Source organism: Phodopus roborovskii, unplaced genomic scaffold (genome assembly GCF_943737965.1).
Source record: "Phodopus roborovskii unplaced genomic scaffold, PHOROB, whole genome shotgun sequence".
Taxonomy (NCBI): Eukaryota; Metazoa; Chordata; class Mammalia; order Rodentia; family Cricetidae; genus Phodopus; species Phodopus roborovskii.
This window is the reverse complement of record NW_026126549.1, coordinates 18,809,460-18,822,657: the sequence shown is the minus strand read 5'-3', so window position 1 is coordinate 18,822,657 and position 13,198 is coordinate 18,809,460.

The window sequence follows — 13,198 nt, the reverse complement described above, 5'->3', positions numbered from 1 at the left end:
CCCATCTTGCTTCTTTCTGCATATGATGGCAACTTCTGACTCCACCCTACTTCTTCCCATCATCCTCAGTTTGGTGCTCCTACCTAACATTAACCTGTCCAGCTATTGGCCAGTTAGCTTCTTTATTAAACCAATCACAGATACACATACTCTCACAGTGTAAAGGAATATCCCACAGTCAGGGGTGTTCTGTCAGAAGCTGTCTTTGTGGGACTGCAATCTGAATCAGCCAGCCCCAAGTTTGTACCTGAGTGGAGGTATATGGATGAGGGAAATAACTTGGTACTTGAGTGGGGGTGTATGGATGAGGGAAAGGCTAGCTATAGATGATAAAGGAAAGACAGAGACACAGAATAAAGGTGAGGAGGGCAGGTCAGTCAATACTGATTTTTTTTTTCTCTGCTCCAAAGGGGAACGTGGTATCGTGTTCTTATGACTTGCTAAGGGCAGTTTTGAACTCTGTCCTTGTGCCAAGATGGAATGCAGCCATCTTTATGGGCACAGACAGTATTCCCTTCTTTGAGCCAAAGTAGTGGCAAATCTTTTAATGTCACAAGGGAGATGGAAGGTGGAACCCAAAGCCTTATGGTCAAAGACAGGAATAGAGGCCCCTATCCCTTTTTAAGTTTCCTGTCCTCGTCAGTATTAAGAAAATATTAAAGCAGAGAGGAAAAAACAAACATAAGAGTTAGGATACTTTGCTGTTAGCTTTACACTCAGAATCTTGGCTGACAAGACAGTGTCTGTCCTTGGATTAGCATTTGTTGAAGTTTTCAATGTTTTAAGAACATTGTGTCATCACTGTTTTAGATTTTTACCTTTGCATTCAAAGAATTCTGTAGCTTAGCTTCTGTTTTGTTTTTTCATGGATGACTACTGAAAGGACATGGCAAGGATGAATTTGCAGGAGCATTAATTTCATGTCTTTTTTTCTAATTAAACTCTGATAACATAGTACAATCTTGCACAGATTTGAGGACATGCTTTTCAGTTTAAAAAAAAAAGAAGAAGAATCCATAATTCTCAAATTTGGACCATTTTGAATTGTCACATCAAAGAAAATCCTCCAGTTACTTCAAGAGTAAACAGTCTTAAAATTTACTGAGGATGAAAGATAATACTACCTACTATCTTAATAAAATTAAAAGGGCAATCATGTTTCTCCAATAGACAGGATGCTAAATCTAGAGAAATAGTGTGAACTTATTTAAAATGGGTCTCATAAATGTGAAAATGGAGATGACTGATATGGGGACATTGTGATGATGGAGATATGGGGAGATGGGCATTGCTATACCTGAAGGAAGAAGAGTTTGAATTGCCAACAATCACATAAAGGCAGGATCTTCTGTAACTCCAGCTCTGCAGGAAAAGGGGTTAGAGACATAGGGAGGATACCAGAGCAGACTGAGCAACAACTCTAGCCCAAACAGTGAGCTCCAAAATCAGTTAAGAGACTTAATCACAAAGAAACAAGCTAGAAGTCAATAGAGAAAAACTCTCGTTATCAACCTCTAACCTTTATACATGTATAGCCATCTACACACACACACACACACACACACACACACACACATTCAAACAAACACGTCCACATATACACATACACATATGTGCATAAACTCATATACACATTCACATGCATACATATACATGCACACGTACATACACACACCAAACCCATATACAAAGTTATTTTAATTAACAAGTAATGAGGCAAGAGAGGAAGGCATCTTTCTTTGGTATCTGTGGCTTCATCTTTGAGTCTATGTGGGCAGAGAGGGGCAAAAAAAATTCCAGTGAGGATTAACAGCAAATATAAACCTGGAAGTTATGTGACCTCTCAGCAGGAATACTTTCTGGTTTCCATCTCCTAAGTAGGTACAAAGGGATTCAAAATGTCACATGACTGAGGCACACCCAGAAATAAGTGATGGCATGGAGCACCACAGCATTCCCAACCCTGCTGCCATTGTGCTCACCACACCCTCCATCCGAGGCAGCATTTTTTCCCCAGCCTTAATGTCCCATGTCCATCTTTACAGAAACAAAGACAGGAATAGTAACTGTGCCACCTGCGGTCATCAAAGTCAGCTCTAAAGTTTGTGTGTGGGTATGCAGAACTTGGCTGGTTATGACATCTTACAGGTAATGAGAATATTGGTACCAAGGTTGTTGCTCAGAATACCTGTGCAAATATTTCTAAATCTTAATTTGGTAAAAATAATTCTAAATCTTAATTTCTACTGAATCAAAAACTCTGAGGGTGAGAGCCAAGAATCCATTATTTACTTACATGATTCTTAAATTACTAAAGTTTGTATAGCATTGCGTTCAATTTCCTTAGTAATTATGGTAATTAAAATCCTGACACAGTACTAGATAGTATGAAAGTCAAGAGCAGCCTCAGGGAGAAAAAGATATACATCTAAATTCTAGGTTCTCAAACCGTAAAACGTTGAAGACCTTTCCTTTCCTCCTCCTCCTCCTCCTCCTCCTCCTCCTTCTTCTTCTTCTTCTTTTTTAATTAAATGTTATTTTATTTCTCTGTGCCTTAATTTGGGCTCCTCAGAAAACAGGGTTTAAGTCTAGACTTTAAGGGCAAATGGGTATTTGGAAAGTGACCTCAGGGAACATAAGTAGAAGAGATTAGGCAGGAAAGAGTAGGAGGGAAAGGAAATGAACTATGAAGATCCACCTTGGTGGATGTCATCACTTGTGTTCAAATGGCCTCCAACAGACTCACATATTTGGAGGTTTGGTTCCCATTTGGTGGACTGTTTAAGGGTTGGGATGTGTGGCCTCGTTAGAGGAGGTGTGCTTCTGAGCTTGGACTTAGGGAAAGTCATGGCTGTTCTCAGTTTCTATCTCCCCATCCCTACCCCAGTCTCTGCTTCATGCTTGTGTATCAGATATTAGCACTCAGCTACTGCTCAACTCTATTTCTGCCTGCACTTCACATTACTTACCACCATGAAGAACATGGACTCACCCTCTGAAACTGCAAGCAACTCCCCAATTAAATATTCTTTTTTAAGTTGAGTTGGTCATATCTCTTAGCAATAGAACAGTAAGGACAACAGTATATAACTAAAGTTTAATTCCATTCCATGATTCTAATAATAGTATAAGACATGGAACATGGATTACTCCGCTGCAGGAGAAAAGAATTTGGGTGTTTATTGTCAAACATTGATCATTGATTCATGGCTGCTTCCAGGCACATTCATTCCATAACACTGGGAGCCTTCCCTTGTAAAGTTCATAGTGTGTCCCAACTGTCAGTAAAGCCACTTGAAAAACAGTTAAAGGGCTGGTAGTTGGAAGACAGATTACTGGCAGCTCTGAAAGGTAAGGTCATGTGAAGAACACTCTGACAATTTCAGTTTTCACACACAGGAGTTAGAAATCACAGTCACACACACACACACACACACACACACACACACACACACACTGTTGGAATTGCTGCAGCATGCCAGACACGCCCCAAGTAATAGCTCCAATACATTTCTTGAAAATTCAGATTTCTTTTGAGGAGTGGATCTTACATTAGCATCATTCATGGTCTATTAGGTTTGGTGTTTCCTGATGTTAAACTACTGTTAAAATTTCAGAAAGGAGCCCATAGTGGCCATCTAACCAAACTTTATTTTGATAATTTCCTTTGACTATTTTAAAAATCGTTTTACAAAGGAACACTTGTCTTCTTCTTCTGGACATCCATCTTCAACAGTTCTTACATTAGGCATTTCAGCTTTGTGTCCTTGTTATAACCTGTCTTTGTGGGGCTTCATTTGGAACTAGCAGGCCTGCTGGTTCCTACCTGAGAGGGTGAGTATAGAGTGAGAAGTTCCAGATAAAGATGGTTAAGAAAAAAATAGAGACACAAGATAGGGTCCAGAGGGCAATCCAGTGAATGCTGAACACTCCAAGTTTTATTATTCAACATTCTTAAGTACCCTAACCAAAAGGGGGACATAGCAAAAGACTTTTTTTTATCATGTGCAAGGAACAAACAGACTTTCTTCCCTTAATCCTCCAAGCATTTGGTAACCTCACCTTAGACTCAATTTCCTGTTATCTTGCCTTGAGGGTCAAGAGCAAACAAACCTCCTACCAAGTCTGTCATTATTTAGATAAGATATCTGCTACTGAAATCAAAACATCCTGTGGTAGCCAAGCCTTAGACCTTTAGGTCTGAATGACTTTCAGCTTGGAAAACTAAGGACAGTTTTTGAACTCTCTGACCTTGAGTCAAGATGAAGTGGAGCCATCTTTATGAGCCCTAACACCTCCTTCTACTTCATCAATAACCAGATACAATCATTATTTCTTATCTAATAATTCCATCAAGTCCATAAAATCAGTATTGTTTTCTGAGGCTTAGTCATTTGTAATGGGTTCTGTCTACAGCTCTTGTTTTTCTCAATTTATATTTTGTTTAAAAAGAACAAACTGTGTCTTTTGCTCTCTGGGATTCTCCACAGGTAGAAAATATGTAGATCTCCTCTCTGTGATGTCATTTACTACATTTCTCTAGATAGTGACTATACCCTGTGAAATGGTAAATTGACAGTAGATTCTAGAGAACTGAAAATACAGGTACATTTTTTTTCTTTTGGGGCATAATTTACTTCCTAATTTACATGTGTTCTTTAGCAGAGGGATTGCAGTTCGTGTTGGTTCTTTGCTGGTGTTATTAATTGATACTGGATTCCTTGACTAATCTAGTGTTTATTTCAATAGAAACTCCAAGCAGACATTCTCTAATTGCTATTACATTACTAACTGAAATACTTCTGTAGAGGAAAACTTGACTTTACATTTGGTTACTCAGACAATCTATAGAAAGGGTGAACTTTTGATCTCTCATCTTTAACTGTTAATGCTCTAGAGAATTTAAAAGACAAAGTTAGTGTTGTTCTTTTGCTGCAGCTGTAAGTAGACAGAACTCGAACCACGGGAATCAACAACTGCCAAAAGCAACCTAATTTTCTGCTGTTAACCAAAATCCCATGACTATAGGCAAGTCTACATCTTAACATATAAAGTTATGTCCCTGGGAAGAACAAAAGAAGCTATGTATCTTTCTATATTTGCTTTTTTGTTCATTAAGTTGCACTTCTAGGAGGACGGGAGACTGTGTGGTGGGGGAGTGGAGAGCCCACCCTGCCCGACCTGCCCATCCAGAGTCTATCAGTAAGCTTGGGCCTGTTTCTGGCCTGCCTTCCAGGGCCCTGCTCAGAAATGAGTCTGGTGGCTCCTCAGGAAAATGGGAATCACTCTACCTCAAGATCCAGTAAGCCCATTCTTAGGCATATGTCCAAAAGATGCACATTCATACAACAAGGGTCTGTTCAACTATGTTCATAGCAGCATTATTTGTAATAGCCAGAACCTGGAAGCAACCTAGATGCCCCTCAACTGAAGAATGGATGGAGAAAAATATGGTACATTTACACAATGGAGTACTACTCAGCAGAAAAAACCAATGGAATCTTGAAATCTAGAAGAAACCATCCTGAGTGATGTAACTCATCCCAAAGAGACAAACATGGTATGTACCCACTCATATATGGATTTTAGACATAGAGCAAAGGATTACCTGCCTACAACAATCCACACTACCAGAAAAGCTAGGAAACAAGGGGACCCTAAAAGAGACATACATGGTCCCCAGGAGAAGAAAAAAGAGATAAGCTCTTCCAAGCAAATTGGAAGAGGAGGGGAGAGGGGGGCATGAAGGAGCAGGGATATTGAGTCAGGGAAAAAATAGAGGAGAGCAAGACAGGAGATACCAAAATAAATGGAGCCATTATAGGTTTTAAGAGAAATCTGGCACTAGGGAAATGTCCAGAGATCTAGAAGGATGACCCAACTAACAGTCTAAGCAATAGTGGAGAGGCTACCTTAAATGCCCTGCCCTGATAATGAGCTTGATGGCTAATTTACATGCCAGTCTAGAGCCTCCATCTAGTAGCTGATGAAAGTAGAAGCAGATACCCACATCCAAACACAGCCTAACTCTTGGAATCCAGTTACAGAGAGAGAGGGGAATGATAAGCAAAGGGGTCAAGACCATGCTGGAGAAACCCACAGAAACTGCTGACCTAAACAAAGGGGAGCTCATGGACCCCAGTCTGATAGCTGGGAAACCAGCAGAGGATTGACCCAGACTCTCTGAATGTGTTAGTTAGCAGGACTAGGAAGTCTATAGGGCCTCTGGTAGTAGATCAGTATTTATCCCTAATATACGAATGGACTCTGGGAGCCCATTCCACATAGAGGGATACTCTCTCAGCCTAGACACATGGGGGAGGGCCTGGGCCCTGCTCCAAATGTTGTGACAGACTTTGAAGACTCCCCATGGAAGGCATCATCATCCCTGGGGAGCAGAAAGGGGATGGGATAGGAGGTTGGTGGGGGGGAACAGGGGAGGGCAGGAGGGTGCAGGAACTGGGATTGACATGTAAAACAAGCTTGTTTCAAATTGAAATTTTAAAAAAAAGTATTAAAAAATATCAAGTAAGTAATGTTAACTACTAAAAAGAAAAAAAAAGTTATACTTCTAAATTTCTCAAACAAGTGTACAGTTGAGTCAAGATGAAGAGTTGCACCTCAACACTATTTGTTTCTTAGCTTCCAGAATCCCTATGTGGATTATTTACGAATTATCAAATATTTTATTTTGCATTTAAGAATAGTTTGGTAGAGGTGAATTTGAATAAGGAAGAACTCTGCTGAATGTGGCTTTTACATGGTGAACGCCCATGTGGTCATTTTCGGTGGGTTTTTTTTTAGTTCTGCTGTGGTTTGGCGTCTGTTGCTGCTAATGTCTGTGCCTCCTTTCTTCTTGAATTACTCTCTAATGGTGCAGCAATGCCATACATCACCAGGCCTGCCCTGCAGCCATGCTCTCCTCCTAACCCTTCACAGGAATTTCTACTCTGCTGTCTTTCACACTTTCACAGTGAAAAGGTAAGCAGTGGTTGGGCTTGAGCAGAGCTTGACAAACTGTATCCTGCCATCCCACTGGCCAAAACACCCCTCCACCTTAACTGATACAGTCTCCAGAGTTAAAGTGAGCTTTCTCCACTTTGTTTCCCCCCTCCCCCCAAAAAAACCCTTTACACTTTAATATTTTTGCTTTCTGATAATTTATTTAAGTTTCTTCATTTTGCCTCCTTGGGAGGGAAAAAAATCTCAAAATATTTGATAGTTTTAGCTCTTTCAGAAAATGTTCAGCAACCCCCAAATTACAATTGCGATTTTTCAAATCATTTCCAGTAGCAGAATTTAGAAGGGAGGGCAAAAGAGAAGAAGAAACATCCCATTTCAATCACCGACTTAAAACAAATGAATGTATAATTACTTTAATGTTTTATGTTGTTTGGTTTTTTGAGTTTGTTTGTTTTGGTTTTTTGTCTCTCTCTCTCTCTCTCTCTCTCTCTCTCTCTCTCTCTCTCTCTCTCTCTCGTGTGTGTGTGTGTGTGTGTGTGTGTGTGTGTGTGTGTGTTGGAATTAATCACTAGGAAAGTTCAATCCAGAGTAAGTGGGCTGCATTGATAGACTAAAGAAGGGATGACAGATTTGACATTGGGGGTTGTAGATGACAATTATGGAATTAGAAACAAAATCAGCCTACGGTTTATTCTGTGGATATTTTTTGTTGGAGTGATTCAGAAATAAAATCCTGCTTCGAGCAGATAAGTGATTATAAATAGCAGCATTTTTTTTTAACAGCTCACCTTGAAATCTTAGGACTTTCTGAAATTAAACCAATTCAAATACTTATAAAGAGAAATAGAAATTTTTGATTTCACCCATGATGTCAAAAACAGCTCTCATCATCAAAATTTAGCAATCAGACAAGGAGCACCAACAATTTGGAGGGAGAGATAAAGCAGGGCATATTCTAGCATTCCCAGTGTTTGCTCCAGATGGGGATGGAGCCACGGGCAGGTGGCTGTGAGGAACTGACACCAGTGATGAGCTTGGTGCTACAGTCTTGTGGTGGTGGATGAAGAAGAGCTTGAGTTGTAGGGGATGGAGAACAACCCTCTTGCTTGAAGTTCCTAACTTAAACATTTAAATATGTGCACAGAAACAGCAGTTGAAGCTCTTTAAAATAGTAATTGGACTAAAGTGAAATTGTATTTACATTTTATAAGAGGTTAGGTTAGATTTGAAAATAAACTGAAAATTCAGGAAGAATGCACCCTTGAAAATCCCATATTGTCTATAAAGTAGATTATCTATGGTGTTGGATATGCTTCTCTATGTGGTATGGATTTTTGTTTTCTTTTTATTTGTTTATTTATTTATTTATTTATTTATTTATTTTTCTTATTTTACATATCAATCCCAGTTCCCTCTCCGCCCCTCCCTCTTTCTCTTCCTCCCTTCCATGTCCCCCGACCACCCTCCCATCCCATTCCTCCACACACACTCCACAAGGAGAGTGGTGCTTTCTAGGAGGGGTCAACAAAATTTGTCAAGTCATTTGGAGTAGGAACCAGGCCCTCCCTCCTTCCTCTAAGTTAAGGGAGTATCCCTCCATGGGGAATGTGCTCCCAAAGTCCTTTTGTGCACCAGGGATACATCCTGGTTCCACTGTCAGAGGTCCCTTAGACTGCCCAGGCCTTCTAACTGAGACCCATGTTCAGGGGGTCTGAGAATGCTGGTTTCCCAGCTACCAGTCGGGGGGGGGGGGACCCATTAGCTCCTCCTTGTTCAGGTCAGCTGTCTCTGTGGGTTTCTGTAGCTTGGTCTTGACCCCTTTTCTTATCACTCTTCCCTCTCTGCAACTGGATTCCAATTCGGCTTAGTGTTTAGCTGTGGGTGTCTGCTTCTGTTTCCATCAGCTACTAGATGGGGGTATGTTTTATGACACTGAACTTTAAGGACTTTAGAGCTCAGCTAGGACAAAGACACACATTCGGCTGTGTAGAAACAATGCTCTTAAGAAGGCCCACCATGTACTTACAGTAACTGGAGTGTGGGTGGTAATTCTAAAACACTTGCTGTATTCTGACTTTGACCTCGGTTGAAATAGGTTGTGTTTGCAAGTTATCATGTTATTTGAGTGAATGCAATAAGACAAACACTCTCAGCATGAAACAGGTCTGGAACAAAAAGTGCTCGCTGCAAACTCTCTGTATAAAAATATTAAAATATAACTCAAATGTGCATGTGCATGCAATCCATGTTGTATAAAGATCTGACACTTCCACTCTGAGGTCAGGCATTATTTCCAGTCCTTTATTCAGTAAAGATTACCAGGTACTAGCTACATGGCACTGGGTGCTAGGAATTCTTATTCAAGTAAAACAGACCAAAATTCTTTGATTTTATTTCATGGGAGCTATACACTAGTTGGGAATAACCAACAAAATGAGTGGATTGTGCTAGGAACACCACAGAGGCAGACCTGAAAAAGGAAAGGCCTTGACCTAAGTTTTCACACATTCTTGTAGAACAATGGATCCCATGGAGTTAGTTGTTCTGTGAAAGCTAGGCTGTCTTATATGGAGTTACACACAGAGAGACAGACAGACAGACAGACAGACAGACAGACACACACACACACACACACACACACACACACACACACGCCTTCATGACATAAAACTTTTGGGTATGTCTGTTGATTTCCTGAGTATTAGAAGTAGCTAACAGCACCTCATGAGAGGTGGAATTACAGTCAACTGTTTCTAGAATTTCCAAGACTCTCTAATGGACCTACAACACATAAGCTTGTCTCTTGAATGAGAAGAGATCTAAAACTTGCAGTTCCAATAGTCCATAAGGGTCACATTCCAGTGACAGATGCCTGACCTCTCTAGTTTTTCTCTAGTTGTTTCTTTTTTTTTAATATTTATTCTGCTTCTCTTGTTAATGATTATCTTTTCATCCCATATCTAGCTGCTAGTTAGAGTTGTTGCTGACATCTATATTGGTCAACATCTCCACGTCAGAACAGATGAGGACCATTCCAAGAGGCTAAAGTTGACACAATTTTTCTGTCACTTGCAGTTTTACTTTGGAGGGGACTCTACCAAAACTGTCCTGATTCAGGCTGGAGATCTTGGTTATGCAACACAACACAAAAGCCTTTTTTCTTTTTGTGGCAATGGTTTGACTTTATCTTCAGCATTACTCCTTCTTATTTCAAGCTGAGAGTCAACCTATTTGTTTCTCTTGATGCTAGACATTTTGCAGAGTTGGAAGCAAAGTACTCCTGAGGAAAACTGTCATCCTTAGCTTTTGTAAAATATTGGCTCATGAATAAGATCCTTTGGGCTTATTCCCGACAGATAAGGAAGTAGATTTAAGGCCATTTATAGTACATATAAATGGGACCTAGATTTGTGGGTCCCATGACTGTTAGCTACTGGAATTATTCCAGGAGAAATTTCTGGGAAGTATGCATCCTACACTATGTGTTATCTACAGAGACTGAAGGCACACAGGGCAGAGGTTTGAGAGCCTCGGGGTGGTGAAATGGTTGCGCTAACAGCAACTACTGTGCATAACATAACTTTAGGAGCATCCAGGTGTCTAGAATTCAGACAATTCTAATGGTAGGTACATCCTAGAGATGCCTTGAGTTTCATTTCTTACCAACTGGAGCTCAGGGTATGGAATAAGAGAAAATTTGTTTCAGCTGCATAGAGGCATGTATGGTTATAATCCCGGGACTCCAGGGGCTGAGACAGGAGGATGGTGAGTTCCTGACAAGGAGGTAGATAGTGAGCCTGCCTATGAAATAAAACAAAATAAAACATTGGAGGAAAGAGAGAAAAGAAAAAAACCCTGGTACATATATATTGATGCTGATCAAGTTTTATGCCATAAACATTTTCCCATTTATAGGCAGTAATGACTTAATTAAAAATAAGTTCCTTTCTCAATATTTTTTACATAAAATTTTAATCAATGCTGCTGTTGTATCAAGCTTTTTTTTAATTTCTGAACTCATCTCATTTCACATTCTTCATCCAAAGAATGTGAATAAAACTAACATTCATCCAGCATATATTTTCTGCTCCTTGATTTTATACCTTCAGAAAATTGCAAGTTAGAGTTAGCATATATAACATATTAGACTATTGTCTAAAAGATTATTACCGAATACTAAAGTACTAAATGAGACTAAACTCTAATTTAATCTATTTAACATATTTAATCCTTTGTTTCTGATGCCGCACCTCTAGATCTGAGCATGTGACTTTTTACATTATTCTTCTAATACCAGTAAACTAGATGTGTAACTAATTTGTAATAAGTCTTATGATTTATATATGATGTGTTTTTAAGGGATGTGTGTCTGTCTTTATTTCTGATAGTTGAAATGACAAAGAGAGCATTGATCTCAGGGAGTTTCCTGAAATTGCTACAGAATGGACACAGGGGGGCATTCAGAGCTTTTGCACTTGATTTTTGCATGACTAATATCCTTTTAGGAAATCATGTGAAATCTCTTCTGCGGCATTTCAGTCTCTGTGACATAGGTGCAGCTGACTATCTTTAGTCATAGCAAAGTTCTGGCCACCATTCAGCCTCAAGGATAGCATGACCCTCCCAAAGGTGGTTGCTGGAAGAACATTGCTTTCCTTTCTCGATGAACACCTGGAAAGACTTGTGGGACCTCAGATGCATAAGGTCACTTCAGTCATGAGGGTAGAAAATGGGGTCATGCTGAGGGCAGGAGCTGAATCCAGTGGTGTTTGGAAACCTGCTTTTGGAATTTTTGTGAGATGAGTCAGTTGACTCTGTATTTTATACACTAGATTGTGTTAGATTTGTGTCATTCATTGCAAGTAGGACTTTCAAGAAAACATGGGTAACTGTGCCTTAAAGATGGCTGCATTTAAATGGTTACATTAAATGTAGTCACTCAAAGATTATTTATGCCGTAAGTAATCCAACCCCAGCCTTTTCCTTTCCTAATATGAGACCTCGAATCTGTTCCTTGAATATCTTGAACCTCAGTTTGCTTCCCTGTCTGACATTATGAGCATAGCTATCTCATTTATTGAAATTTATTGCAGATTGTTAATAGATACTCTCTCTCTCTGTGTGTGTGTGTGTGTGTGTGTGTGTGTGTGTGTGTGTGTGTGTGTAGCAAAGGGAAGAAGAGAGAGTAAGAAGGGAGGAATTGAGGGAGGGAAAGAAAGAGGGGGGGAGGCGAGGGCTGGACACTGACTATGCCTGGTCCATGATAAATACTGAAATTATTTCACTTATAGACTAAGCAATATACACATTAATGAAACTGGTTAAAAACAAATGCATTTAAAATGGCCAGGCAACCAATCAAAAATTAATAAAGAAGAGGTAGGAAGGACCTAGAACATTTAAACAGAGCTCAAAGAATAGTAACACAGACATAAAAACTAAAGGCATGAGCAGTACCAAACCTATGAATCAAAGGTTGTCAGCAACTGGCCAAGACTCTCTATTTATTTTACTTTTTTAAACGGAGTCTGTGATTCTGGCACTAAAATAAGAACTCTGTGCATAGAACCATACCAGCAGATATTCTAAACTGGCAGAATTTTTGTTAGCACTTTCAGAACCTTGATCATAAATTTCATTTATTTTTTTCTAGCTACAGTGCTAACAGGGTATAAAATACTTGAACATTAAATTTCCAGTTTTCTTGGAGTTTTGTACACACATAGCAGACATTGCTACAGACATGTTGTAACAGGTATTTAATGGAATGCAGTTCCAGTCTGGGAGTTTTATTTACTGGAAGAGGTGAATAAAACGATGATTTCAAATCATCTGCATTAAAATAAGAAAACGAATTACAGGGCAAAATCATTATATTAAAATTATATCTCATATTAAAATGTAGTGCTTCCTTTAAATATAGTTCATTTGTAGACTTAGGTCAAAATGTAAGACTATAAATTGGATTAAAATAATACAATAAAAGTAAAATAAATGTCATCAAATGTGATAAATAGACTTCTTTATTGCTAGTTACTTATAAGTGCAATAGTCTTTTCTGAAAATTGGGTGTTTTAAATATTGAATTATTTTTAATTTTTTTCAAAAAAATGAATCACAGTAAGTATAGTTTGAACTGGAAAGACAAGGTATCATGACAGATTGCATGTTGTCCTATTTTATAATACATGAATGTTAATATACAAAGTAACTGACTATTATTTGAATATTGTTG